This window comes from Neofelis nebulosa, chromosome 4, assembly GCF_028018385.1.
Source record: "Neofelis nebulosa isolate mNeoNeb1 chromosome 4, mNeoNeb1.pri, whole genome shotgun sequence".
NCBI classification, from domain to species: domain Eukaryota; kingdom Metazoa; phylum Chordata; class Mammalia; order Carnivora; family Felidae; genus Neofelis; species Neofelis nebulosa.
The window spans coordinates 37,162,187-37,188,624 of record NC_080785.1 but is presented as its reverse complement, the minus strand read 5'-3'; the positions used below and the strand labels follow the sequence as shown (position 1 = coordinate 37,188,624).

The 26,438-nt window shown below is 36.8% G+C and overlaps 2 long non-coding RNA genes across 4 annotated transcripts in view; one reads left to right on the top strand and one right to left on the bottom strand.

The window, feature by feature from the left end:
• LOC131509111 (uncharacterized) overlaps positions 1–26,438 on the bottom strand; it is an 82,201-nt gene that overhangs the window by 32,828 nt on the left and 22,935 nt on the right. The gene's annotated exons all lie outside the window — the stretch shown is intronic.
• The window catches only part of LOC131509112 (uncharacterized), a 29,319-nt gene continuing 12,765 nt past the window's right edge, over positions 9,885–26,438 (top strand). For both annotated transcript variants that reach the window (XR_009260293.1, XR_009260294.1), the window contains exons 1-3: positions 9,885–9,965; positions 11,654–11,729; positions 19,667–19,810. This is a non-coding gene — a long non-coding RNA (uncharacterized LOC131509112). The remainder of the gene's footprint in view (positions 9,966–11,653; positions 11,730–19,666; positions 19,811–26,438) is intronic.

Sequence of the window (26,438 nt, the reverse complement as noted above, 5' to 3'; positions counted from 1 at the left end):
GATATTATTGATTTTTAGAATGGCCTCATAAAACATTGACTTCAAATCTCTCTGACTTTAACTCCCCACCTCATCCTGGTCCACACAGTTTAAGGACAATTTGGTCACTGAATATGGCTATCTACATAAATGTTCATTGTACTTTGGCCACTTCCTGGATAATTGTCATAATGATCAGGACAAAAGGGGGGTTATATAGATCTATTTTGCAAATTCATATTTCGGAGATATTCCTAGGCATAATGACTTTTTTTGTCCCTAAAAGCCACCTCAGGATGGCCTGATTGGTAACCCTCTTGGTGGCAGCCCAGCCAAAAGGGGACCTAATGAATTCTAAATTAATTTTGGTCAGCCACTTGACTTATCTGATTGAATAACCATGGGCTTAGAACATAAGGATAATAACTACTTGGTCAAGTGCAGTGCTTTAAGTTTCCTCCTATAATGGCCAATTTGTCAAAGTGGGGAGCATAAGGGTTTTGATAAGTTTTATAAAAATTCCTATGTCTCACTTTCACCTGATCCTTCTGTATGAGTAGGAGATGGTTAGAAAAAAGGTGAGGATATAGCTATACACAGATTTTGTGGTAGTTGAGGGAAAACAGCATACCTGTTCTCTGGGGAAAGAACAGTTCAGACACCAAAAGGTATGAGGGAAAAAGGGCATTAATAAATTCTTTCTTTCATAATCACCCCTGCCACTTTATTCATGGGGTAAAATATCTTGTGTGGCTCTCCTAAGTTGTTGCAAACACTTTGAAAAACTGACTGCTAGATCTGCCATGCCCTGTCAGATGGGCCTGACCAAGATATGATTGCTCTTTCCTGGAACCCAGCTTAAAAAACCATGGAACGACTTCAGCCAGGTCACGATCTCGCGGTCCGTGAGTTCGAGCCCCACGTCGGGCTCTGGGCTGATGGCTCGGAGCCTGGAGCCTGTTTCCGATTCTGTGTCTCCCTCTCTCTCTGCCCCTCCCCCGTTCATGCTCTGTCTCTCTCTGTCCCAAAAATAAATAAAAAATGTTGAAAAAAAAAAAAAATTAAAAAAAAAAAAAAAAAACCATGGAAAAGAACAGATTATGGTCCCACCTCAGCTACCAAGCACACAAAACATCCGTCAACACCTCGGGGTACTTGCCTTTCTCCATTGCTGTAACTGTCAGTCATTCCATGGGACAGATAAGTGACACCTGGTTGGTGCTGTGGACAAATAGGGTGGGTCAGAAGAACTGCTTGAGAACTAGATGAAAAAATTCGAACAGAACCAGGAATTGTAAGGGTTACCAGCCAGTGGGAGGCCATATTTGATTACTGTCAAACTGGGCTCACAACTGATGTAAGTACTACTGATGGAGACTGACAATTAGAGACAACATATTTTTTTCCACAGGCACCACACACACTTCTATGACTCTACTCTCTGTGTTGAAACCAGACATTACCTTGCCTCCCTCCCCAAAATATGGTGACTTGTGCCTAAGAGGTGGTCATAAGACCTTCAAATGTTTAAAGAAACACCACCAATAGATTATTTTGCCCTTAGATGACTTAAAGATCTCTCAAAATTAGCCATCCTTGATTACCTGGGGAAACTTCTGGAGGGATTAATGCTACGTTATTGTGTGTGCCCTGGAGACACCTTTAATAGTCATCATCTAATTAAAAAAGCAGCATGAAATTTGTCACTGGCATCAGCTGAAATGATTAATCACACCACTGGTCAGGGCTGTTATAGAGGACAGATTTTGATCTAGATGTAGCCATATACCTGAATTAATGCTTTCAATCTAGTGAGAAAGTCAAAATACAGCCTTGAGAAAGCCACCTGGCTTTCTAAGGTAGATCATGATGCTTTCGTGGGATTTATTCAGCTGGTATGGTGTGGGATTTGGGGGGCTATGGTTAATGTCAATCCTGCAAGCTAGCGTCATCCTGCTGCTTAAAGTCCTATGGATATCGACCTGAATTAAATTCTATCTGAGACAAATTGAAAGAATTTGGCCCCAGCCTCTTTTGGTCAGATCAGAGTGGCTGATGCAGTCACATACTCATGGGAATATTTGCCAGAAGCCAAAATGGCTTAGAAACAAAGGATGAATTTTGTAGGAAGACAGTTATCCATGGGTCTCTCACATTTTTGCTTGTCTTGAAAAATGAGTCATTGACTGCCTTTTGCTCCAAACTATCATTTCAAGAATGTTTGTCTAGTGAACAGCTTTGAAAGATAGAGATAATGTCTCCATCTGGAGCAAAGAGCAAGCTTGCTTACAGTCTTGGAAAATAGTATCTTTCTCCAGAACAAAGGACAAGCATCCTTGCTCTCCAGTATAATGTCTCCCTCCAAAGCCAAAAGCAGGCACATTTCTCAGCCATGTTAAAAGATCCAGACTCAATAATCTCAGGGTTTCTTTGCTCCCATGCAACCCTTTGCATGTTCAGGTGTCATATGGTCCTCTTTGTAGGTACCCTGTGGACTTGGAGATAATTACATGAAAATATGAAGAGCTTTATGCACAAGGATGGTCTTTGGAACATTGTTTATAATAGTTTGTAATAGTAAAGATTAGAAATTTTATCATATATATATAATGCAAAATTGGTAGCTATTAATACGAGCTATTAAAATTTTCAGGCATTTTATTTGATATGTAACTATGCACAGAATAGTTAAGTGGTGCTATAAATGGTAAGAGATGAGGCTGAATAGGTAGGCAGAGGCCAGATTTAGAAGGAATTTAAAAAGGATATAGCAGGAAACTTCATTGAAGGGACTTAGACGATCATATTTTTGTAAAAACTCTGAAAGTATATACAGATGACATTGAAATCAGATCATTTAGGATGTCCTTACAATAATCTAGGCAAGAGATGGTAAGACACTGTAATACCACCTGGCAGTAATAATAGCAATGATGGGATGACTTCATGAGACACATCAAAGGGGAAATTCACAGGATTTGATGAATCATTGGATGACACTATGTGAGGCAGAGAAGAAAGGAGGCTGTGAATTAATGGAAGGTGTTAAAAATGACATCCAGGGCAATTGTGATTATCGTGAGAGATGGAATCTGGGAGAATGAGCTGGTCTAGTTTCAGTTACTGGGGACAAACAGCCTTCCATAGGAACGTGTTGAATAAGCAAGTGGATATGTCCTCTAGTATTAAAGGTGAAGAGGGAGGGCTGTGGTGGAGGTGTAGGTTTGGGAGCTGTTGATAGAAAATATTTCAAATTATGGTACAGAATGAGGTTCCCCAGTGAGATCATATGAAATATTACAAAAATCCCCAAAATGGAAATGTACAAAACAACATTTTTTTTGTAGCCAATGAGAGAGATTTAGAGAACAAAAGGAGGGGTATTGAATCTAAAAAGTGAGTCTTAGAACGGATGACAGTCCTTAGAGAAATGAAGCCTCTCTTATTGGCACTCATTATCATCTTAGGTCATTGTTTCCATGGACATTTTGAAAAACTCAATGAGAGTACAAAGAGATTTATGGTGAAAAATTGTCAATGGGAAGTATAAATTATATGTCTTCTTAATTCTCAAGATACAACACTTTTCTTTTGTAACAAAAATACCAAAACAAAATTCTACATTATCTTTTTGGCTAGAATAAATGTGTAGGAGAGAGTTATTCTCGGGATAATTGACTGAGGGAAGATGTATTTATCTTCCTAGAAAACAATGGCATAGATTTTTAAATGTCTTGAAATTTGTCTGGTGGAAGGGGAAATTCACTGACCATGCCCATCAAACCACAGATGAATGCTTTTAATTCAGCCACTCTGGTTCTCTCGGACAGGTGGGAAGAGTAGGCTACGAACACAGATGTGTGTAACATATCCCTATGTCAGCAGGGTGGGAGGGGGTGTCTCAAGATATATTTTATTTCCTCTTTAAAAATAAGGTTTTTTTCTTCTTTAAAAAATAATGATGGCCAGTAATAAAGAATATTCAAGAGAAGTGCCAACTATCATGATGGGTACCTTTGCCAATTCTTTGCCCTGCTAAAAACCTGAGAAAGAGTATTAAATTTGGTATAGGATTACAAAGACTGCTCCTTCAATTCAAGTGATTAGAAACATGGAAGGGAGTTCTTGAAAACACAACAAAGCATTAAAAAATTAATTACAAAATATCTGCCCTTTCATACTCTCTGCTTTTCCATCCTCAGCCCGACCACCACTAGCATCTTGCAGAATTGAAAGTCAGAACAAAGGGGTGAGAAGAGACCAACAGAACACAAGACCTGACACGTCTGTGAAGAATGACAGGTAAAGGGGTAGCCTGTGTTATTTGGAGGAAGGTTCATTATAGGATGGTAATTAACATTATCCCTCACACCGGTAAGTTAGAAGAAGAGGGGCATACAATTCCTCTGAATTATTTCATAGTCTACTAAGACTTATCCCTTCTGTGCCCTCCTGACAATTTGTGCAATGTTCCCAGATTCTCTCCTCATCAATTTTCTTCTTGTTTTTTTAAAGAGAGAAGCCCAAGTCATTTTCCAGAGCTAGTTCTTTGTGCTTACTATTGCAGATTGCCTTAAAAGGTATGTGCCGGGAGACTGTACATATTAAGGACAAGGGAGGCTCACCGTATAATCTATGCATCACATGAAGGATTTATAAAATAAGAGGCTATTTATAGATGATGATCTAAACTCTCATCACGTTCTTTTCCCTCCCAGAGAATCCCACTTGGATTTCTCTCCTTTTTTCCTTCCTTGCTAATTGAATCTTCCTTTTTTAGTGTTTCTTTCTATTGTCTTTTCTTTGCTTCCTTTGAAGAGAAAGTTAGGTTTTTGTTCTTGTTTTATCCCTTTTTATCTTATTTTCTATTGAATAGATGGTCTGTTGTTTTGTATCTCACCACTAAGTTGGGAAATTCTCCACACCATTTATTTAATGAACTAATTACAATTCTTCTGACTTTAATTTGGTCAATTACAATTTATGTTTGGTTACCTCAAGTTCCTAGACTGACACAAATTGTGTCACTTCTAGCAGCTACAAATGCCATTGAAAATAAAAATTTGGTGTCGTTCCAATCAGTCAGCTCTCCCTTCTCCTTTTTAATTATTTATTTTATTTTTAAGGCTCAAACTTCTGTCATTATGAAGAGGGTTGTTCATTATTCCAAAAACTGCTAAGAACAGGATTGCTACCCAAGCAGAAGAGAATCTGTTTTAAGTGGTGAGACATTTGGGTTGATTGTGGAAGAAAAAGGTGCCTCATATTCTTCCTTCCCTAGTAGAAATGCTTCTTTTTAGAATTCTCAGACCTGGTCCTTATTCACATTATTCTCAAAATAGAATGTAGTGACATTTATAAAAGGATGAATAAATTCTACTTTGTTGCTTTACACCTAAATACTTCAAAATTTAAACACTTCATGAAAAAAAGATTAAAAGTGTATCTATTAACACTAATGTACTTACTTTAGTGGATTCCAGGCTGTAGGATGTTAAAACAATAAGATTAAGTGTTGAAAGAGTCATTCTAAATATTTATTTAGCCCCATCTACCTATATCACTGTAATTGATGTTTCTCTGAGATACAAAGAAAGCACATTTCAATTTGATTCAACAAATATTTATTAAATTACTATTATTGCCAAGACACCGTGCTAAGTACTGCATGGAATACAAATATAGGAAATGCAGTCTGGTAAAAGCTGGAGTTCAGTTCTGTTTATCTCAGACAAGATTTATTGAGCACCTAGGTACCATGCAAAGTATTGAAAAATACAATAAGTTTTCTGTAGGCAAAGAAATGTATAGACTGGCAAGTTGGGGTTGATGAATCCTTAAAATTCAATGTAAAATTGTGTGGGTCAGTGGGGTGTGTGTGTGTGTGTGTGTGTGTGCACGTTCGTATTTTTTCTGAGAAGAAGGATACTATCTTCTGGATTCTCAAAAAGTTCAGTGACACCCCAAAATATTAAAAGTCATGTGTGCAGTACAGAGTAGATTCTCAGAGCTGTGAGAGAGATCCAAACAAAGGACTCTTTCGGACCCTGGTTCTTCAGTTGCCCACATGGTGCTTGGAACTGGGCTATGTGCTGAGATGACCACTAGCAGAGGATTTTACAGAGAAAAGGAAAAAGGTCCTCAGAACCAGAAGGAAATTTTAAACGTTACTGCTAAATAGAGGGATATTAAATGTTATAGGAGAGAAGGAAATCGTCAGTAAATCCTGGAACAAAGGCAGCAGGCTTTTGGATCCCTGAAGAAATACAGCTCTAAGGAGCCATGGAGGACATGTAGGGCTTAAGTAATTAGAAACAGAGGACAGTGCATGTCTGGTTTGGGGAGATGGCCTTAACAAAGCTACAGTTCAAGGAGTAAGCAGGAAATGGACAGTGATTCTTTCCTTGATGTTTCTGGATGCACCCTGAACTTATGGAATCCTGGATCCAGACTCTTTGGAGTCCAGTTGTCCCTCAACTTGGCTTTAACAGTTGCCACACCTGTTATACCACTGCTGGCTGAGCCAAAAAGTAGAGATTTTTGTGTGCATAAATACACACAAAAATTCTGTTTGTATACAGAAACATGCAGACATGTTAGTGTCATATATATATATATGCACATATATATGTGCATATATATATATATATACGTGTATATGTATATATATGAGCGAATATATATATGAGTGAATATGTATATATGAGTGAATATATATATACATATATATTCATCTCTTACACAGCTTTTCTGATCACCATTCATTGACATATTTTTGAAGAACTTACCTTTTGCTAAGTCTTGTGTGAGAACTGAAAAAGAAAACTAGCTCCCATGATCAAGGAGCAAATGTTCATCATGTGAAGAGAGAGAGGGGAAGTATTGCAGCAAGAAAGGCACAAATAAAGGCAGAGAGGCAGGTCACCTTATGCCTCTTCCTGGAAATGGCAAGTATTTCATTTGAACTGTTGTTGAAAGCAGAACCCGTCAAAGACTGAATTTGATGAAGTAAGACCTCATGAAATACAGTGTATATCATGTTCAGAAGCTCAGGTTTTAGATACCAGGGAACCTTTAAAAGAGTTTAAGCAGAGGAGCAATATAATTAGATTTAGATTTTAGACAATCTCTCTGGCAGCAGTGTGGACAGTAAAACGGAAGATCAGGACAAATTTGCACAGTATTACAACAGATTAAGCGATAGAAGATGTCACATAGATGAGAAAATGTTAAAAAGTGAAATCAGTGAGAATTGGTCCTTTATAAGATGTGGGAAATGAAGGAAAGGGAGGAATCTAGGATAACTACTAGGTTTACAGTGTGGGTGACTGAATAGAGGATAGTTGTACTCAACAAAGCAGAGAACACAAAGGCAGGGAAGGTATTAGCCAAATTATGATCAAATTACTTGAGACAGGTTGAGTGTGAGAAATCTGAGGAGGTAACACAGTGGTCACTTTTATAAAATGAAGCTTGGGGCGCCTGGGTGGCTCAGTCGGTTAAGCGGCCGACTTCGGCTCAGGTCATGATTTTGCGGTCTGTGAGTTCGAGCCCTGCGTCGGGCTCTGTGCTGACAGCTCAGAGCCTAGAGCCTGTTTCAGATTCTGTGTCTCCCTCTCTCTGACCCTCCCCCGTTCATGCTCTCTCTCTGTCTCAAAAATAAATAAACGTTAAAAAAAATTTAAATAAAATAAAAAAAAATAAAATAAAATGAAGCTTGAAAAAGACCTCCAGATTAGGCCTTAGCAAACTGGGCCCAGCAAGCCCTATGTGGCCTATTACCTGTTTTTGTACATCCTGTGAGCTAACACTAGTTTTGCCATATTTAAATGGTTGAAGAAAATCAAAACAAGAAAAATATGTTGTATTAACTTGCAGGGCTGCAATTAAAAAGTACCACAGACTAGGTAGTTTAAATAACAGAAATTTATTTTCTCACCACTCTGGAGACTAGAAGTCTGAGGTGTCCACAAGGTGATGGAGGGTTGGTTTGTTCTGAGGCCTCACAGATGGCTGTCTTCTCCCTGAATCTTCACATGGTCTTCCTTTTGTATCTCTCTATCCCAATTTCCTCTTTTTATAAGGGTACCGGTCATAATGGATCAGAGCTCACCATAATGACCTCATTTTCATTGAATTGCCTCTTTAAAGACTCAATTTCCACATTCAGCCACATCCTGATGTACTAGGAGCTAGGACTTCAACATAAAAATTTGGGGGCAACACAATTCAGCCCCTAATGTATGTCATCACATGTGAAATTTGCATGAAATTCAAATTCCAGGGTTTTATTGGAACACAGCCATGCTCATTTGTTCATGTCTTATCTATGGCTGTGTCTGTGCTACAACAGCAGAGTTGGCTAGTTGTGACAGAGACCGTATGGACTGCCAGACTTAAATTGTCTACTATTTGGCCCTTTCAGAAAAAGTTTGCCATCCTCTACTCTACATAAAAGATGGGTTGGTAGCCACAGTTTAGGGCTTGTGATAGGAGTGATAAGATTACTAAGGGGGAGTGAGTTGTGTGAAAAGAAAGAGGGAAGAGCACCCCTTAGGACATAAACAGGTCAGAGAAGGAAGAGGAAAAGAAGCTTCCAAGGTAATTGGGGACAAGAATGAGCACAGCTGTCAGAGAGAAAGAGGAGCTGAACTGTGCATGTTGTGTTTCACAAAAGAGGAAGCAGCAAAGAAGACATCCATGTGGCTAACAGACACATGAAAAAAAATGCTCAACATCACTCATCATCAGGGAAATACAAACCAAAACCATGATGATACACCACCTCACACCTGGCAGAATGGCTAAATTAAAAACACAGGAAATAACAGGTGTTGGCGAGGATGCAGAGAAAAGAGAACCCTCTTGCACTGCTGGTGGGAATGCAAACTGGTACAGCTGCTCTGGAAAACAGTATGGAGCTCCCTGAAAAAGTTAAAAAGAGAACTACCCTATAATCCAGCAATTGTACTGCTAGGTATTTATCCAAAGGATACAAAAATGCTGATTCGAAGGGGTACATGCACCCTGCCATTTATAGCAGCTTTAGCAACAGTAGCAAAACTATGGAAAGGGCCCAAACGTTCACTGACTGATGAATTGATAAAAAAGATGTAGTATGTGTATATTAGAGATAGATAGATAGATAGATAGTGTATATAGATAAATAGATAGATAGATATACAATGGAATATTACTTAGCCATCAAAAAATGAAATCTTGCCATTTGCAATGACGTGGATAGAGCTAGAGTGTATTATGCTAAATGAAGTAAGTCAGTCTGAGAAAGACAAATACCATATGATTTCACTCATATGTGGAATTTAACAAACAAAACAGATGAACATATGGGAAGAAGGGGAAAAAAAAAGAGGGAAAAAAAATAAGACACTCATAAAAATAGAGAACAAACTAAGGGGTTGTTGGAGGAAGTGGGGAGGAGGATGGGCCAGATGAGTGATGGGTGCTAAGGAGGGCACTTGTTATAATGAGCACTGGTTGTTTATGTAAGTGGTGAATCACGGAATTCTACTCCTGAAACCAATATTGCACTGTAGGTTAACATAAATAAATAAATAAATAAATAAATAAATAAATAAATAAGGCAATGAACAGTGACAAAAAACCACAAGGGTTCTAGTGTGATAGAAGCCAGCATTTCGCATAGGAGGAGCTGGTAAATTAAAGGAAACACTATAAAGATGTGAAAATAATAAACATCAAAAATGGCTTTTAGGTTTATTAGTGATCTATTTGCTTTGAAAATGTAATATATATAAATAAATACTTTATTTTAATATTATTACTATTTTAATATTTTTATATTTTTGAATAAAGCATTAATATATATTAATGATATATAATGTAACTTATATATTTAATTTTATAAATTAAATTTTATAAATGTTTAAAAAATGTATCACTGAAGTTTTGCCTTTCATATGAATTGCAGAATGTTTCCAAGAAAATAATCAAGTGTCTAAACTGTAAGTATTTATATTTTGAAAACATTTCTTGTGAAATTGTCTCTAGAATAATACTTTAATCAGTGAGTAGTGGGAGGTAAAAAGAACAATTTCAAATACATTCTAAAACCATATTCGGTACACATTTTATTTTTTTTATTATTATTATTTTTTACTTATAAGCAAACAAAATTTATTTCTTGCAGTTCTGGAGGATGGAAGTCCAAGATCAGGATACCGGAGTGGTGGGGTTCCAGTGAGGGCCCTCTTCTGGGTTCCAGACAGCTAACTTCTTGTATCCTCAAGTGGTAGAAAGAGCTGGCTCTCTGGCCTCTTATAAAGGCACTGATTCCATTCATGATGGCCGCTGCCTCATGACCGAATTACCTCCCAAAGGCCCCACTTCTAAACCCTATCACACTGGGGGTTAGATATCAACCTATGAATTTTGGAGCGAGGGGCCACAGATATTCAGTCCACAACAGTAATTCTTGGAAGTTTAAGCAAGATAGTTTTAGCTGATTTATAAAACTAGCTCTCTTAAAAAGTCAGGAAGAAATTAAGACATATTTTTTGAAATTATTTCTTCTCTTTGCTCCTCATTATGTTGCTTTCTTCTCTTCTTCATCCACTCCTCTGCCCTTATTTTTGTCGATGTTGTAAAATTCAACTTTTACCACTAATTAAATCCATTAGGAGTTGAAAAGGCATCCCAGCTGTTGGATTCTTTTTTTTTTTTTTTTGATGTTTATTTATTTTTGAGAGAGAGACAGAGTGTGAGTGGGGCAGGAACAGAGAGAGAGGGAAACACAGAATTCAAGGCAGGCTTCCAGCTCCAAACTGTTAGCTCGGAGCCTGACACAGGTCTCAAACTCACAAACCATGAGATCAAGACCTGAGCTGAAGTTGGATGCTTAACTGGCTGAGCCACTCAGGTGCCCCTGGGTACATACTTTAAAGAGCAAGATGTGTAGATATTTCTGCCTTGTCACATTTACCAGAAAAATACCAGACTTCCATTTCACTTCATGCTGAGAAAATCGTTGTAGTTTGTATTTTAGTCCTTCAATGTTACTATCACATCCTTACTTAGTCCTTCTTAAAACAAACCAATCTCATATAAAGAGTGGATCTTACTATAAACTTCCATATTTTGTACTATTTCATATTTTATGCCTTGAATGAAGTTATTCAAAAAGAATGTCGCTGAGAATTTTATCACTAATAAAGAAGGGCATTTGAATAGAAAAGAGCCATACCCATGAACTGGTGGTTTAAATATGATTAGATTAAAACGGATGAGCCCTTTGTATGCATTAATTAATGAGACTAGTGCCAAGGACCTATTTATGCTTATAAGTATCACTTACTATCAACAAGAAATAAACTCAAACATAAATTCAGACCACAGGAGCACGAGCATTTCACAAAAGTACTAAAGAAAGAACTGTCACTAAAATTTAATACAGTAAAGATAAATACATCATGGACATAGAGAATGACCATTGTTTTTTTCTTCAGTGTAATTTTATTACTAATATATTCCCTGCACCTCTTATATTTACTCTTGAAAATTATTTTCCTCTATTATTTTTTATTATTTGGTTATTGTCTTTAAATCTGCTTATTTTCTAAAAGATTTTCAAGCCTTTCTGTATTTCTTGGCATATTATTTATGTATTTCCTAACCAATGTTATTTATTTTCTAGCATTTTGCTTCTTAGGAAAAAAAATGTATTTTGAAGGCAAAGATAGAAAATATTCCAGAGAACACATCCATCTGGAGTAAGTACTTTCATGCACATTCTAATATTTGTATTGGGCTGAATTTCTAATTACTTTATCATTTCAGGAGCAATGTAACAGAGTGGTCTGCACACACACAAAAAAGTTTTTCCATTTTGAAGACCCAATTCTCTATTTAGAAATGGCTCCTGCCTATTAAAGTACTAGAAATAGATTTTTCATTAGATTATTTAAATAAATAAATCCAAATGCTAATGTGCTTGGTGTTTGTAGCTAACATAAAAGCATTATTATAATTGCTAAGATAAATACTTCTTCAGCCATATTCTTATTGTACTTAATGACTGTCTCCTTCATAGGAAAACGCTTGATTTCAAAGCAAAAATTTTACATTTTTTAATCCTGTAATATCAAGATAAATTTCCTATTTAATGTCTTGACATTAATTTTACCATGTGGATTAGTTTTAGTATCAATCCTTTAAAATGTGTTCTCAGTGAAAACTGTTTCCTAGAAAATGAGATTATCATCTCTTTGGTCCTAGACAATTGTGTTAAATGGATACACTGTTGATACAACTTTTAGTTGCGTTTTGCTTTCAGGGGGAAAAATACTCCTAGCTGTAGAGGGACCAAAAAAAAAATGTGGTTAAAATAGTCTTAATACTGTCCTTCCACTCTAATTATTTCGGTGTTTTGATTTTTGAAATGCTATGCTTTGTTTTCTTAGAATGTGGGTACAGATATTGAATCCAGCATACACTAAAATCCCCAAAAGGAAAGCAAACATTTTATGAGAACATAGTGATTCTTCATCCAACCAAAATTTACGGACTGTGTGCTCAGCTTAGAAAGCATTAGTCAAGACTGAACTCAAACTTCCCTGTGGGAAGCGACAGCTAGTCACTATCAATTTATACTCCTAACTCATTAGGTAGAGGGGAGAATGTAAGCCTAACTTTTGCCCAAAGTGCAGCAGGAAGAACAGCTGTAGTCTTCAGCCTACTTTCCAGTTAATCAAGGGTTAAGTCCAGAAACACTGGAAAAAGACTAAGTAATCTGACTTTTTAACAAGTATCTTTACCATTTGCCAAAGTTTTTCAGAAATAAAACTTGTCAGTTTCTACATGTATTACTCATTTCTTTCTTTCCTTATTCCTTTTGTGTAAATCATAATCTAGAATTCAACAACGTCTTGTGAGTTATGTATTTTTGGTTGATTTGTTTGCTTATTCTCTAACTGTACCCGATCCGTCAACACTCCACACACACATGCTACACTAAGACTGCCAGGTAGCCAAGCAGAAGAAAGAAAGAAAGAAAGAAAGAAAGAAAGAAAGAAAGAAAGAAAGAAAGAAAGAAAGAAAGGAAGGAAGGAAGGAAGGAAGGAAGGAAGGAAGGAAGGAAGGAAGGAAGGAAGGAAGGAAGGAAGGAAGGAAGGAAGAAAGAAAGAAAGAAAGGGAAAGAAAGAGAGAGAAAGAAAGAAAACAGTCTCAGAAACTTGTTTCCTAAGTTAAGCAATATTTTCAACTTTCCTAAAGATGTTTTCTTTCATCACTTTTTGATGAAAATACCATATGTCCCCATGGCTCACATAATAGAAAATGTAATCATATACATCTGGGCAAGGTGAAGAATGCCAAGGCTGACCCAGGAGCCAAATTATGTTACCTTAATCTTCCACACTTAGTTCAGGAAAAAATGTTAAAACTTAATAGGGTCTGGAAGCACTAAAATGGTTCTATTTCATAGAATTTGGATTTGTAATTTTAAAACTTTTTCCAGTTTTTAAAAAGCTACCAATTAAGCTGCTAAAATTCAGAGGGTTTGTGCTTCAATATAACCTCCCCCCCCCACCCATAATTTAATTTTCATCTGAGCAGTCAAGAAATATATACACAGGACCTGGGTGAATTATGAGCTCTTTTTTTTTTTTTTTTTTTTTTTTTTTCCATTTACAGCCTCCACACTTTTCATCTTCCCCAACCCTATCCTTCCCCAACCCTGTACTTCCCCAACTCTATCCCTAAATTCCTTTCCGCTGCTGATAATCTTTTCCATTTTGATATAATTGCATACTAACTGGGTCCCCTAAAATTCCAAAGGCATTGTCACATGATCCTAAATATAAAGGACTTGATAGACTGTGAACAAAGCCATTTCTCTCCCTAAGTATACTCCAGTTATCATCTTTATCTCTAAAATAAAGTTTCTGTCTATATTGGTTATTGGGTCACAGGAGAAGGGCTAGATGGATTTGGAAGGTGTGTTTGGGATGGTACAAACAAAATTATTATGGAGTATCATGGCCAGTGGTGGTGATAAAGGGCATCCCAAAGAGTAGGCAGTCTTCCACAGATGGCAGCTGAAAGTAGGGCCTTTAGGGCTGCTATGCAAAAAGAAAAAAAACAACAGTGATTTCAACAGTGAACCCTGAGAACCAGGGGTTGACTTGCAATTGGGCTGTTTCTCTTGTGCTCATTCCCATAGGTGAGCAGTAGCAGGGACTTTTATATTTAAAGAAAGATTTTGAGGGGGCACCTGAGTGGCTCAGTTGGTTGAGCATCTGACCCCCTTTTTTAAAGTTTTTATTTATTTTGAGAGAGGGAAAGAGAGAGTGAGGGAGAGAGCAAGTGAGCAGGGAAAGGGCAGAGAGAGAGAGAGGGAGAGAGAGAATCCCAAGAAGGTTCCGTGCTGTCAGCATGGAGCCTAGAGCATCCAACTCTTGATTTTGGCTCAGGTCACGATCCCAGAGTCATGAGATTCTACCCTGTGTCGGGATCCACTCTGCGAGTGGAGACTGCTTAAGATTCTCTCTCTCCTAAGGGCACCTGGGGGGCTCAGTTGGTTGCGTGTCCGACTTTAGCCTCAGGTCATGGTCTCGCAGTTTGTGACTTTGAGTCCTGCATCAGGCTCTGTGCTAACAAACATCTCAGAGCCAGGAGGCTGCTTCAAATTCTGTCTCTCTCTCTCTCTCTCTCTCTCTCTCTCTCTCTCTCTCTCTTTCTCTCTCTCTCCCCCTCCCCTGCTCATGCTCTGTCTCTCTCTGTCTCTCAAAAATAAACAAATGTCAAAAAAAAGAAGATTCTCTCTCTCCCTTTTCCCCTCTCCCCCGCTTGCTTGCTCTCTATCTCTCTCTAAAATAAATTTTTTAAAAAATTTAAAAGATAGGTTTTGATTCTTCCATGCAATTTTGGACTTGTATATGAACAGCTGGTATATGACAATACTATAGTAATTTCTTAGAAAATTATTTATACTTTAATATCTTAAAAATTATATTAAAGTTACTTATTTTGCTATATATAGTAAATTGGAAGAAATAATTACAATGTGATCCTTGACTTCAAATAGCTGACAGTTTTGTGAGGTGGAGGACTGTATTTGCCTCCTGTAATGCACGATGAAGAGAAGAGGTTTAGACAGTGTACTTGGTCAACATTGAGCAAAGCTTACTAGTCTTGACTGGGCACATAGAAAAGCTTTATTAAGGTATCTGCCTTCATATATAAAACATTACATTTTAATTTTAAAAATATTTCACAGAGTAGCAATTCATGCCACCGGAAGTTTGGAAAATTTTTGACAACACAAAAAATCTGAGTATATACCTTCAAATTCATTTTGTTTGGACCAAAACATTAATCAGTGAAGTTTTACACAAAGACTATGTGATATTACCATTTTTTCTTTCTTCCTCCCATTCCACATCTCCTCTCCCTTGTAATCTCCAACACTATCGAGGCTCCTGTTCCCAAAATTCCCTTGCACTTGGTCACCATCTCCAAACTGAAGGAAAGGGCAGGACTCTTCAGGGAGAAAATGGACAACAATGACATTTAGGGGTCAAAACCTTACCTGAAAAGGTGGCTTTGGATCAGACCATGAAAAACACTGTCTGCCATATGTGGGGGAATGAATCTTACTTAACTCTGTAGGTGTTTCATTGAAGAGCTTTAAGCAAGACACAGACAAGACCAGATCTGCATTTCAGAAATATGATTGTAACAGCACAGAGATAGGAGAATAATTTCATTAAAGCACAAGAGAAGCTAAAAGTTCTGGAGGGCTGATCTAGAAGGATTTCATTGTTACCTCTTGGCATTAAAGAAGCCTGTATTAGTTTGCTAGGGCTACCATAACAAAGTACCACAAACTGAGTGACTTAAACAACAAAAACTTATTGTTTCAAATTTCTGAAGTCTGAAATCAAGTTGTTGTCAGTGCCAGTTCCTTTTGAGGGCCATGAGGGAAAGATCTGATCCAGGGCTCTGCCCTAGTTTTATGTTTGCATAGTTCTCGCTGTATGTCTCTATTCAAATTTTCCCTTCTTAAATGAACATCCATCCTATCAGATTAGAGTCTATCCCATGACCTCATTTCTGACTTGATTCCTCTGTAAAGATTCTATCTCCAATAAGGTCGTATTCTGAGGTACTAAGGCTTAGGATTTCAACATATGAATTTGAGGGGATACAATTCAACCCATGACAGAGACCAATAGACAAGGATTAAATAATTTGTTTGCAATCATAGGGTTGATCAGGATTAAAATCTAGATCTTTTAACTCTTAGCTCAGGATTCTATCTACTATACTAGAGGTGATGCAAGAAAGCACTCTGTTGCCAGCTAGCATTGTGGTTTCAATAAGGTAACTTCTAAAGTGCTGATATTGCCCATAAAGAATTAGTTATTCACAGAGGGATTGACTAATGTCTTGAAAAAATTTTAAATGAGAGTCCTGATTTTAGCAACCAAATTGATTTTTTAATAGAATTTAGAAAGCAGAGTTGATCTTCTTAAAGCAAATATCATGAGGTAATTCAAAGTACTACACGCAAGCCCTCGCTCATGCAGTATTGTTCAGCATCGTCCAGTGATACTTTCATACAAATCCCAGGATCACAGTTTGTGAAAAAATTAGATGGGATAGGTTGTTTTTGCAGGTTAAGACTCCACTTTTCTTTTATATGCAATAAGAAGATAGCATTTTTTTTTTTTTGTTCATAATAATGTTATAAAGCTTACATTCAGAACAAACTAGGACAAAGGACTAAGTGGAGATAATATGGAGCCCAAGCTTGGGAACAAATCTCGAATTTTTTCCCTGATGTTATGTCAGCTCATATGATGATTATATAGGATTTATATGAGTGGTGCTCATATGCTTTAAATCATTCAACAGATAGTTACAACCACAGATAATTCAAATTATTCATTATACTAAATCATTGTACCATCAAATGGAAATTTGTTTAGCACTACTAAAAAAAAAGTTCATTTGCTGAAGAGGTAGAACAGTTTTATTAATTGTCAGAATTTTGTTATGCCACAGCCATTTATTCTTTGTTTATTTTGCTAAGAGAAAGTATAGAATGACATTTAATTAGTAAGTATGGGGCTATACAGAGATGTCCCTCAAAGATCACAAGAAATAAGTGAACTTGTCCACAGAGAAGTAGATTTTAAAAGCAACAAGTAATAAATTGGTAAAGATATAAGCAGTCACTAGAAAGAGACAAGATGACTGATAGGCCATACAACCAGGCTTACTCCAGTCTGATTATACACATGTGCATTGCACATACACGTACACACACACACACACACACACACACACACACACACACAAAAGTAATATGTCCATCAACAAGGAAACTCATCAGCACAGAAATAGAAAGAGAGTCATATAGGCTGCTGCTAGAAGTGCCCATTCAAGCACTCTGTATGGTAGAGAAAGAGCCCTTAGCCATCAGGTATCTTCAATCCAAATGGCAAGGCTATTCCTCCAGTGTAGATGGATAGAGGTGGTGATAGCTGATGAACTTTACTGATTTCAGTGTCATTGGCAAACCCCTTACTTCGTGAGAGGGGAGTGTTAAGACACCTTAGTATGAAGCAATTCCATATTTAATTCATTTAACTCTTTTTGTTCAGATTCTACTCTGAAATAGCATCTTCTTGATTATGATTTAGTTTTAACTATAGAGCTTGATTATAGAGAGAGAATACAATACTAGAATACAATTGAGTATTCTAGTCCCATATGATTGTCCCCATTCTAACTGCAAATTAATACATTGACAACCTGGAATTAGTCCCTCAAACTTTTATGCATCCCAGTTATTCTACAGAATTTTCTTAAAGCTATGTTTATTTATTTATTTTTTTTTAATTTTTTTTTCAACATTTTTTATTTATTTTTGGGACAGAGAGAGACAGAGCATGAACGGGGGAGGGGCAGAGAGAGAGGGAGACACAGAATCAGAAACAGGCTCCAGGCTCCGAGCCATCAGCCCAGAGCCTGACGCGGGGCTCGAACTCACGGACCGCGAGATCGTGACCTGGCTGAAGTCGGACGCCTAACCGACTGCGCCACCCAGGCGCCCCCTTAAAGCTATGTTTAGGATAATGTTACAAACTTCAAAGAAAATGGGCAACTTAATCTTGACTTTATCAGGTTCTTTCTGGCTCCAGGAGGCTTTCCCTTAGATGACAACAGCATCCCGTATTTCTCTTTTCTGATTCATTTTTACTTTAGGCAGTAAGAAAATGTTCTCACCACTGTTTCTATGAAGTTTTTCTCTTCCCCTATTCTTAAGCAAGAGAAACATGTCTAATTGGCCTAATGTCAACCATATACATTATCTAAGTCAAAAATCATTCTCTTTAAAACACATACAAATTGTTACTTTTAAGAACTTAAAAGATTTCATTCAATTAACACTGAATCAGTTTCATCGTAGAACTAATATTGTACCCTATGAGAAATACAATTTGCATTCCATTAGTTCATATTCTTAAAATGCTTCAAATGGAAATGTCTTTGAGTGTTAAGTATTTTAGCCTCCTGAAGGCTTGTTATTTATCATTAATGTTTCATCAAGAAATGACTTTTTTATAACCTAGTTTTAGAATTCCATCAATAAGTACAAAGCTTCACAATAGGTCCTTGAACCTCCATTCTCAATAATAAGTAACAATTATCTCTGTGTTTTATACACATTATATGGAATTAGAGCCCCCTGTAGAGACATTAGATTAGGAATTATGAAACCAATGTGGCATGCAGTCATTGTCCTGATATTTTCAAACCATCAACAAAGAATGGAAAAAGGGGCATCTGGGCCCTGACCTACCATGTGGGACCATATTATGCAGCAGGGTATCTCTATGAGAGTCACTAACTAGATTGCCTGTGTAAAGTTAGATAAGGGGTAAGCTTTATGCTGAGAAACTCTATAAATAATTATGCAGTTCACCAAGCAAGGTAACACTGCACCCTGCGGGGTCTGAATCAGATGACTCAGTATGTGAAGAAAAATATTTGTATTTAACTGGAATTTAATTTAGTTTCACATCCTCACTATAGGTTAATCTTCCTTAAAAGTAGGTCACTAAATTGGTAGTGTTTTGAAGTGTTAATTTCTTTTGCCATGTCTGTCATGTCTGTAGACCAACTTTTGTAGTTTATAATGTAAATCCATACTTACCCGGAATAATTTGAGGGGTTAATTCTATGGTGATCAATAAAATGGCTAAAATAAAGACTACTGTCTAACTGATAACAAGAAGATTTCAAGTAAAGGTCCTTCAAAACCTAATTTGATGAGAAGGGATTCATATGTAATTATCTCCATCATTCTTTTTTTTAAATTCTTTAATGTTTATTTATTTTGACAGAGAGACAGAGAGCGAGCAGGGGAGGGACAGAGAGAGAGGGAGACACAGAATCCCAAGTAGGCTCCAGGCTCCAAGCTGTCAGCACAGAGCCTGTCGCGGGGTTCAAACTCACGAACCATGAGATCATGACCTGAGCCGAAGTCTGACACTTAACTGACTGAGCCACCCAGGCACCCCATCTCCATCATTCTTAAATATGTGTTAATAACTGTCCCTAAATAATTATTTTCTGAAGTTAAATATATATGTCTCACTTATTAATTTGTTTTATCTCAACGTTTCTTTCTTTCTAGAGATTTTCCCAGAACTCTTCAGATCAGCCTGGATCCTATTTTCATAACTCATCCACACAGTGGATGGTGGGCATTTATATTATGTCTCCTTAGAAGCAGACATCGTCCTACACAATCATCTAGAGCTTCTTGCAGCCTTGAAAGGTACATCAATTTTTGCATTCATCAGAAGAGTAATCTTCATTGTTATTTTTATTGTTACCTTATTAATTTCTCCCCATTACTCCTAGTAACCTCTAATTATAGAGCCAGGTAATGCTATGATAAGTTCTGCTGGTTAATAAGATGTTTCTAATCCAACTGACGAATGTCCTCTGAAACACTTGAGCTCTTAAATTAACCTGATAAGTCATGCTTCATAAGAGCCAGTAAATATCCCAGTTCATTTTGGCAATCCAAGGAGATTTTTTATAATCTGGAAAAGGTTAAGAGATGCAGCTCAGCTTCCTGGGACAGTATTTGACATCCACTGACCTTACCTGAGGAAAAGCTATTCTTCCCTAGAATCTCAAGGCAAAGACATGATTCATTCTGTATCATTAGGCTGTGTACATATAGTATAGAAAAGGGTGTTGGGAAGAGAGAACTAGTATTTATTGAACAGCTATTTTATAATAGCCAGCAAGTGATGGAGTTTTACACAGGTAGGCTTATTTCATGCTCACAAAAGTGCTACAGTAGATAGCATCAACTTATCAAATTCATTCCACAAATAAATATATATAGTTGATAACACTCTATTGTATAATGAAACTTGCAATGAGAATAGACCTAACTCTTCTCATATACACCCAAAAAGAGATAAATATGTGAGGTGATGGTTGTACTAGTTAACTAGATGGTGGGGAGGAATCTTTTCACAATGTATACATGTATCAAATTACCACGATTTATTATTATTATATTTGTTCATTATACCTCAATGAAACTGAGATTAAAAAGGAAAGGAAGAAAAACTCAGAGATAATAATATCTTAGCTCTAGGAGAAGAGAGATTTGAGCCAGGCTCTTTACGCTATGTAGCCTCTAACACAGTAGACTACATAAAAATAAACTTTTATTTGTATATCAAGACACACACACACACACACACACACACAACCACCACACCAAAATAAAAGACAAATGATACACTTGGACAAAAATATTTGCAATTTATGTCCCAAAGAATTAATATCCTTAATACATAAAAGACTTATAAAAGTAGAGAAGAAAATAATCAACAACACAATAGAATAATGGACAAGAGATATGAGTAGTAAGATCACAAAAAAGAAATCAAGGCATGTGGCTCTCAAATATGTGAAATGATGCTCAGTATCACATGTAATAAGTTAAAATCCACTGAGATATATTTTCTCATCTAATAGATTGGTAAAATTCAAAATTTTGTTATAATTTACTAGTCATGCACAATCTAGACTCTAATGGACATATAGCACATTTTCATAAAAATGTAAATTTATAGGAATTAAAAGAGAGACATGGAAAGGAAAGGTTTGGAGTAAAAGAAGGAGAAGACATACATCGATCAGTTGCAAAATTTGGACCTTATATGGATCTGAACTTGAAAGAGTTAAAAACATTTATGAGACAATTAGGAAAAGTTGAACAGTGGCTAGATGATTATGAAAAGAAATTATTGGTGAAATATTTGGTAAATATTGATAAAAAATTTATGCAGGATAATGGTATCATGAGTTTTTTTTTTAAGTCCTTATATTTTAAAGAAATACACTGAAATATTTATGAATAAAATGATACGATGTTTGGCATTTGCTTCACAATAGTCCAAAGCAGGCAGGCAGTGGAGGATGTAGTGGATTTTATAAACCAAAATCAACTATGAGTTGACCATTTTTTAAGTTAGATGATAAGTTAATTATATTAATCTCTACCTTGTTACGTTATTGAAATTTTCCATAATAAAAACTTTTTTGGACTGTCAAAGCAGTGTATGTTAAAAATAAATATAGTTGTCCCTCTGAAGCTCAATTTACTATAGTGTATATCAAAATATTTTTGTGATAAAAAACTGACAAAGTCTCTACCGAACCCTGAAAATCTGAAGACAAAGACAAGGTTTATGTTTTTAGGATTGCATAACAGAAAACTTCTAGTTCAAGATGAAATCCCTTGTTCTTTCACATTCCCTAGCAATTTCCCAATGGCTAAGACAAGCTCCCTAGGTCCTCTTTTCCTACATTCTTCACGCTTCTCCTCCTTACTTTCTGTTTACTTACTCTGGGCTCCTCTCTCAGCAGCCATGCTAGGAAACTGAAAAATTTTTAAAAGCACCTTAATTAAATTATCTCCCTTTTTCTCTCCTTGTTATTTGAGGGACTGCCCTAAGAATCATCTTTCTACACACAAAGTGACCTGAAATTATTTGCTTTAAGGAGATCTTTCCCCACATTTAAATCAATGCTCTGTGCCATAAGTATATGGATTTATGTATTAAATAGATACATATTCTCAAAATCTTAGTTTTTTAGATATAGTCATTGACCTATACCGTTCATATTTCACAGCAACAGTTTGCTAGGAATGCATTATATTGTTTATATTTAGATTTTTTTTAACTTATAAAGACTCGTTTACCGTTAGGAAAAATATACATGAGGATATACATCAAATATATATGTATATGTGGAAAATATGTATTTCATCAAAGAAACAATTATCTTTAAGTAGTTCTGAATGAGAAAGTCATCATATAACATCTAACAAACTTGTCATCTTTTATGCTTTAATTTTTAAAAATCACTTTATATTGTTCTCTCCATTTTGTTTCCTCCATCCTCCCCCCAAATGTAATGCATTGAGACATTACAACTACACAACTTTCAACTTATTGGAAAATTTCTGTATGATTTTATAGTTAAATTTAACTTTCTGTAGCAACTTTTGTACTGTGCAGAATTATTCATAACTGCCATATCAAAAGTCATCCTTATTATGTCAACAAAAATTTATTGAGTTTCTGACAATACAGAGGCACCGCCTCTTTCCCCTGTATCCCTCAGGACTTGGGCACAGAGCCCCATCTCTCTCTCGCAGTGTTCTGGTATACAGTGCAACTCCAACTTCCCCTGAAACTTCCGTAGTTCGGAATCCAGAAGACATCTTTGCCTCTTTTCTATGTTTATTTAGTACATGAAACCTCTGACTCTTGGATTCATGCATCTCAGAAGTTCACCATTCATTCACTTGTTTTAAGCTTGGACAATTTTTTTGTATAGCTTCTGGAAAAAAGTTTAAAAAAATGTGTTCAAGGGAAGATCCTCAAAGCCCAAATGCAAGCTCATGCACTAAACTACTGCTTAGTTAGTTATTTTTTTTTAAGTTTATTTATTTTGAGAGAGACAGAGACAGCATGAACTGGGGAGGGGCAAAGAGAGAGGAAGAGAGAGAGAGTCCCAAGCAGGTTCTGTGCTGCCAGTGCAGAGCCCAATGTGGGGCTCGAACTCATGAAAGTGTGAGATCCTGACCTTAGCTGAAACCAAGAGTCAGAGGCTTAACCAACTGAACCACCCAGGCGCCCTGCTTAGTTTAAATTCAAGTGACGTCCATGGAAAGACTGACTATAGATAGGACAGTCGTTTTTAGAGGAAGCTAGAAACAGCATCATAACTTTTGGGAATGGCCAACAATTAATTTGCTTCCATGATGTCATATGTACAATATTAGGTCACCTGGTAAGTGTTGGAATACATTTTTGCTGCAGTGCAAGGAAGTTTCTTTTCACCATATGCACCTTAGCCGATTAGTTATCAAATTCACTAGTGTAATTAAATGTGAAATAGGAAAACACACCTAATTCCTTTTTCCTAGAAGCAAGTTCTTTTTGAGAAATAGCACACCATTAAGCTAGTTGGTTTGGAAAAGACTCAGTAACTTTTTATTTGAGCCCTCCCAAAGACAATAGCGACATTATTCCCCATGGTTTAGGTTCTTTCCTAGTTCCTCTTACTCTGAAATTTCTGATTTAATGCAAAAGCTATGTCACACATTTTAGTCCTGGGGGAAATTACTGTGACCTGTTTCTTTTTTCTTTTTTTCTTTTTCTTTTTCTCTTTTTTTTTTTTTTTTTTTTTACTTTCTTCAGGGAGTTTATTTTTCTCCACTTCCCCCTTCCCCCAATTGTTGGCTATTTCTTACCAGCTACACTCCTCTAAATCCTGTTCTGGCAGGGCATGCCAGCTGTCTACTGAGGATGCATCTAATCTTGGCCCCTGTCTGTCATTTGGCCTTTTTAAAATGGTCCCAGTTAAACATGTTGTGTAATAAAAATAAATAGGTTTGCCTCCCTGAGTGCTATGACTCACCCTCATTAAAGCCTCTGCTGCCTTAAACGACACTGATTTTACCTTTCTCTTCAGAGTAGAAAAGCTAACATATGTGTGCTTTGCAATAGAATTAGAGCCAGAAGATTCTTGTATTTTAGTTAATCCACATTTATGGATCACATACTATATGCATCAACCAGGAACGTGCCAAAAAAAAAAAAACCTGCATAAAGGGCAAAAAACAAAAAAAAAACAAAAAAACCCAACTCTACCAACTATTTCATCCCGGTATATTTAGATTTAATGTCAACAACCTGAAATCCACAAATCTTTCAGGAGTTGGTATCTCAGGAATTCCTTCAGCTTGCATTCTTGGCTTTCACAACCCTGAACAGAATATACATATTTAGTTGCTCTTGCCTTCCTGTGGTCCTGTTCTCCTCTAACCCCACCTGCCTGCCTACCACAGCTTCTGCTGTTTCTGACAAAAAGTCCTAGGTGCTGAATACCCTTCTGCAAGTTTCCCCTCCATATGTCCATCCAGATTGCTGTAAATAGTGTATGCATTATGCTGAGTTCTTTGAAATTATAAATTATTAATACTAGCTGGAAAATATTAGTTATCTCTATTGTGTTGTTCAGGACCTGTCTGAGTAATTGGCTTTGTAAAGGAATGAACATGAATCTGAGGGAGAAAAGATCTACAAGGAATTGGACTGTCTTATGTGTTCCTACGATATGTTACATAGTTCATCCTAGGAAATTTTCAGACATATTATTTGCATGTTATACACAGATAAGCAAGAAAACACTGCCTAGTAGTATTTAAAAGTTAATACCAATTAAGATGCAGTTGGAACTTTTCTTTGAAAAAGCACCTTGTAAAGCAAAATCATTTTAAGCAAAATCAACCTATTTGTAGGTTAACATATATATATATGTTAAAATTCAAGGTGAACTCTTACCACATATTTTTCATGAAAATAGTTATCTCACCAGGAAGAAAATTGGTCATGGTTCTAACTAGTTTTTCAAACTGTTTTCCCAGGATCTCTGGAAAACTTAGAAGGTAAGAAGACATGCAACTTCAGGGTCAAAATTTCCACAATAGTGTTTGAAATTTGTTTTTTCATTTTGATGATAATCTTTTTAAAGATACCAGTTATAAAAGTTATCTTTTGTGGTATACATTTTATTTTTTAATTTTTTTAAATGTTTTTAATGTTTATTTATTTAGAGAGAGAGACAGACAGCGTGCAAGCAGGGGAGGGGCAGAGAGGGAAGGAGGGAGACACAGAATCCAAAGCAGGCTCCAGGCTCTGAGCTGCCCGCAGGCTTGAACTCACAAACCATGAGATCATGACCTGAGCCGAAGTCAGATGCTTAACCGACTGAGCCACCCAGGTGCCCCACTGTGGTATACATTTTAAAGAAAAATATGTTTCCATAGGTTTAGAGGTCTGCAAGAAGTTTAATTTTTACCCCTCTTTTTTTTTAAATTTTTTTTTTCAACGTTTTTTAATTTATTTTTGGGACAGAGAGAGACAGAGCATGAACGGGGGAGGGGCAGAGAGAGAGGGAGACACAGAATCGGAAACAGGCTCCAGGCTCCGAGCCATCGGCCCAGAGCCCGACGCGGGGCTCGAACTCACGGGCCGCGAGATCGTGACCTGGCTGAAGTCGGACGCTTAACCGACTGCGCCACCCAGGCGCCCCTTTTACCCCTCTTTATAAAAGGGGTCTATACCATGACTCAGGTTTGAGACTAGCTTTGGTTAAGGAAATGAACAAATTGGTTCCTACTATGTAACAGAGCAGCAGAAACTGAAGAGAGAACAAAGACACATGATGGGAACTTTCAAAGGAAAACTGCACTCAAGAAAGTTAAACAAGGAAGGCTTTATTTAAGACTGTTGTAACAGAGGTCATTACTATTGCAATAAGGTAGAGAAATTGAACTCAGTGTAAGGGAAACAACAGAGGGAAGAATTATTAAGCTCTGTAGCACTGGAAAGTACTGGAGAGCATTAAGGGGGAAGTTGGTCAATGTGATTAGGCTATCTGTGTTTGCTAACTGGCGCTTATTCTAGACTGATAACAAATTTAAATTCCGAACACCTAGCTCAGTACCTTGCACAGTGAGGAACACTCAATGCATTTTCTCATGGCAAATGTTAATTGCGCCTACTCTAGTCCCACCGTATACTAAGCATTAAGATAAGACAGTTTATGTGCATTAGCAGGTGACAGTAAAGTGGGGAAAAGAAGCAAATAAACAGGTTTTCAATAATGCAGCCTGCTATAAGAGGACATAGAGGAATACATGTCCCTCTGATTTAATACCTATAGGGACCCTAGCTTATTGTGGTTGGTGCCATTCATTCATTCATTCACTCATTCAAAATACAGTTATTGATCACCTACTATGTATCAGACACACTTGTAGGTGTTGGGATTTAGCAGTGAACAAAACAGACAAGAGT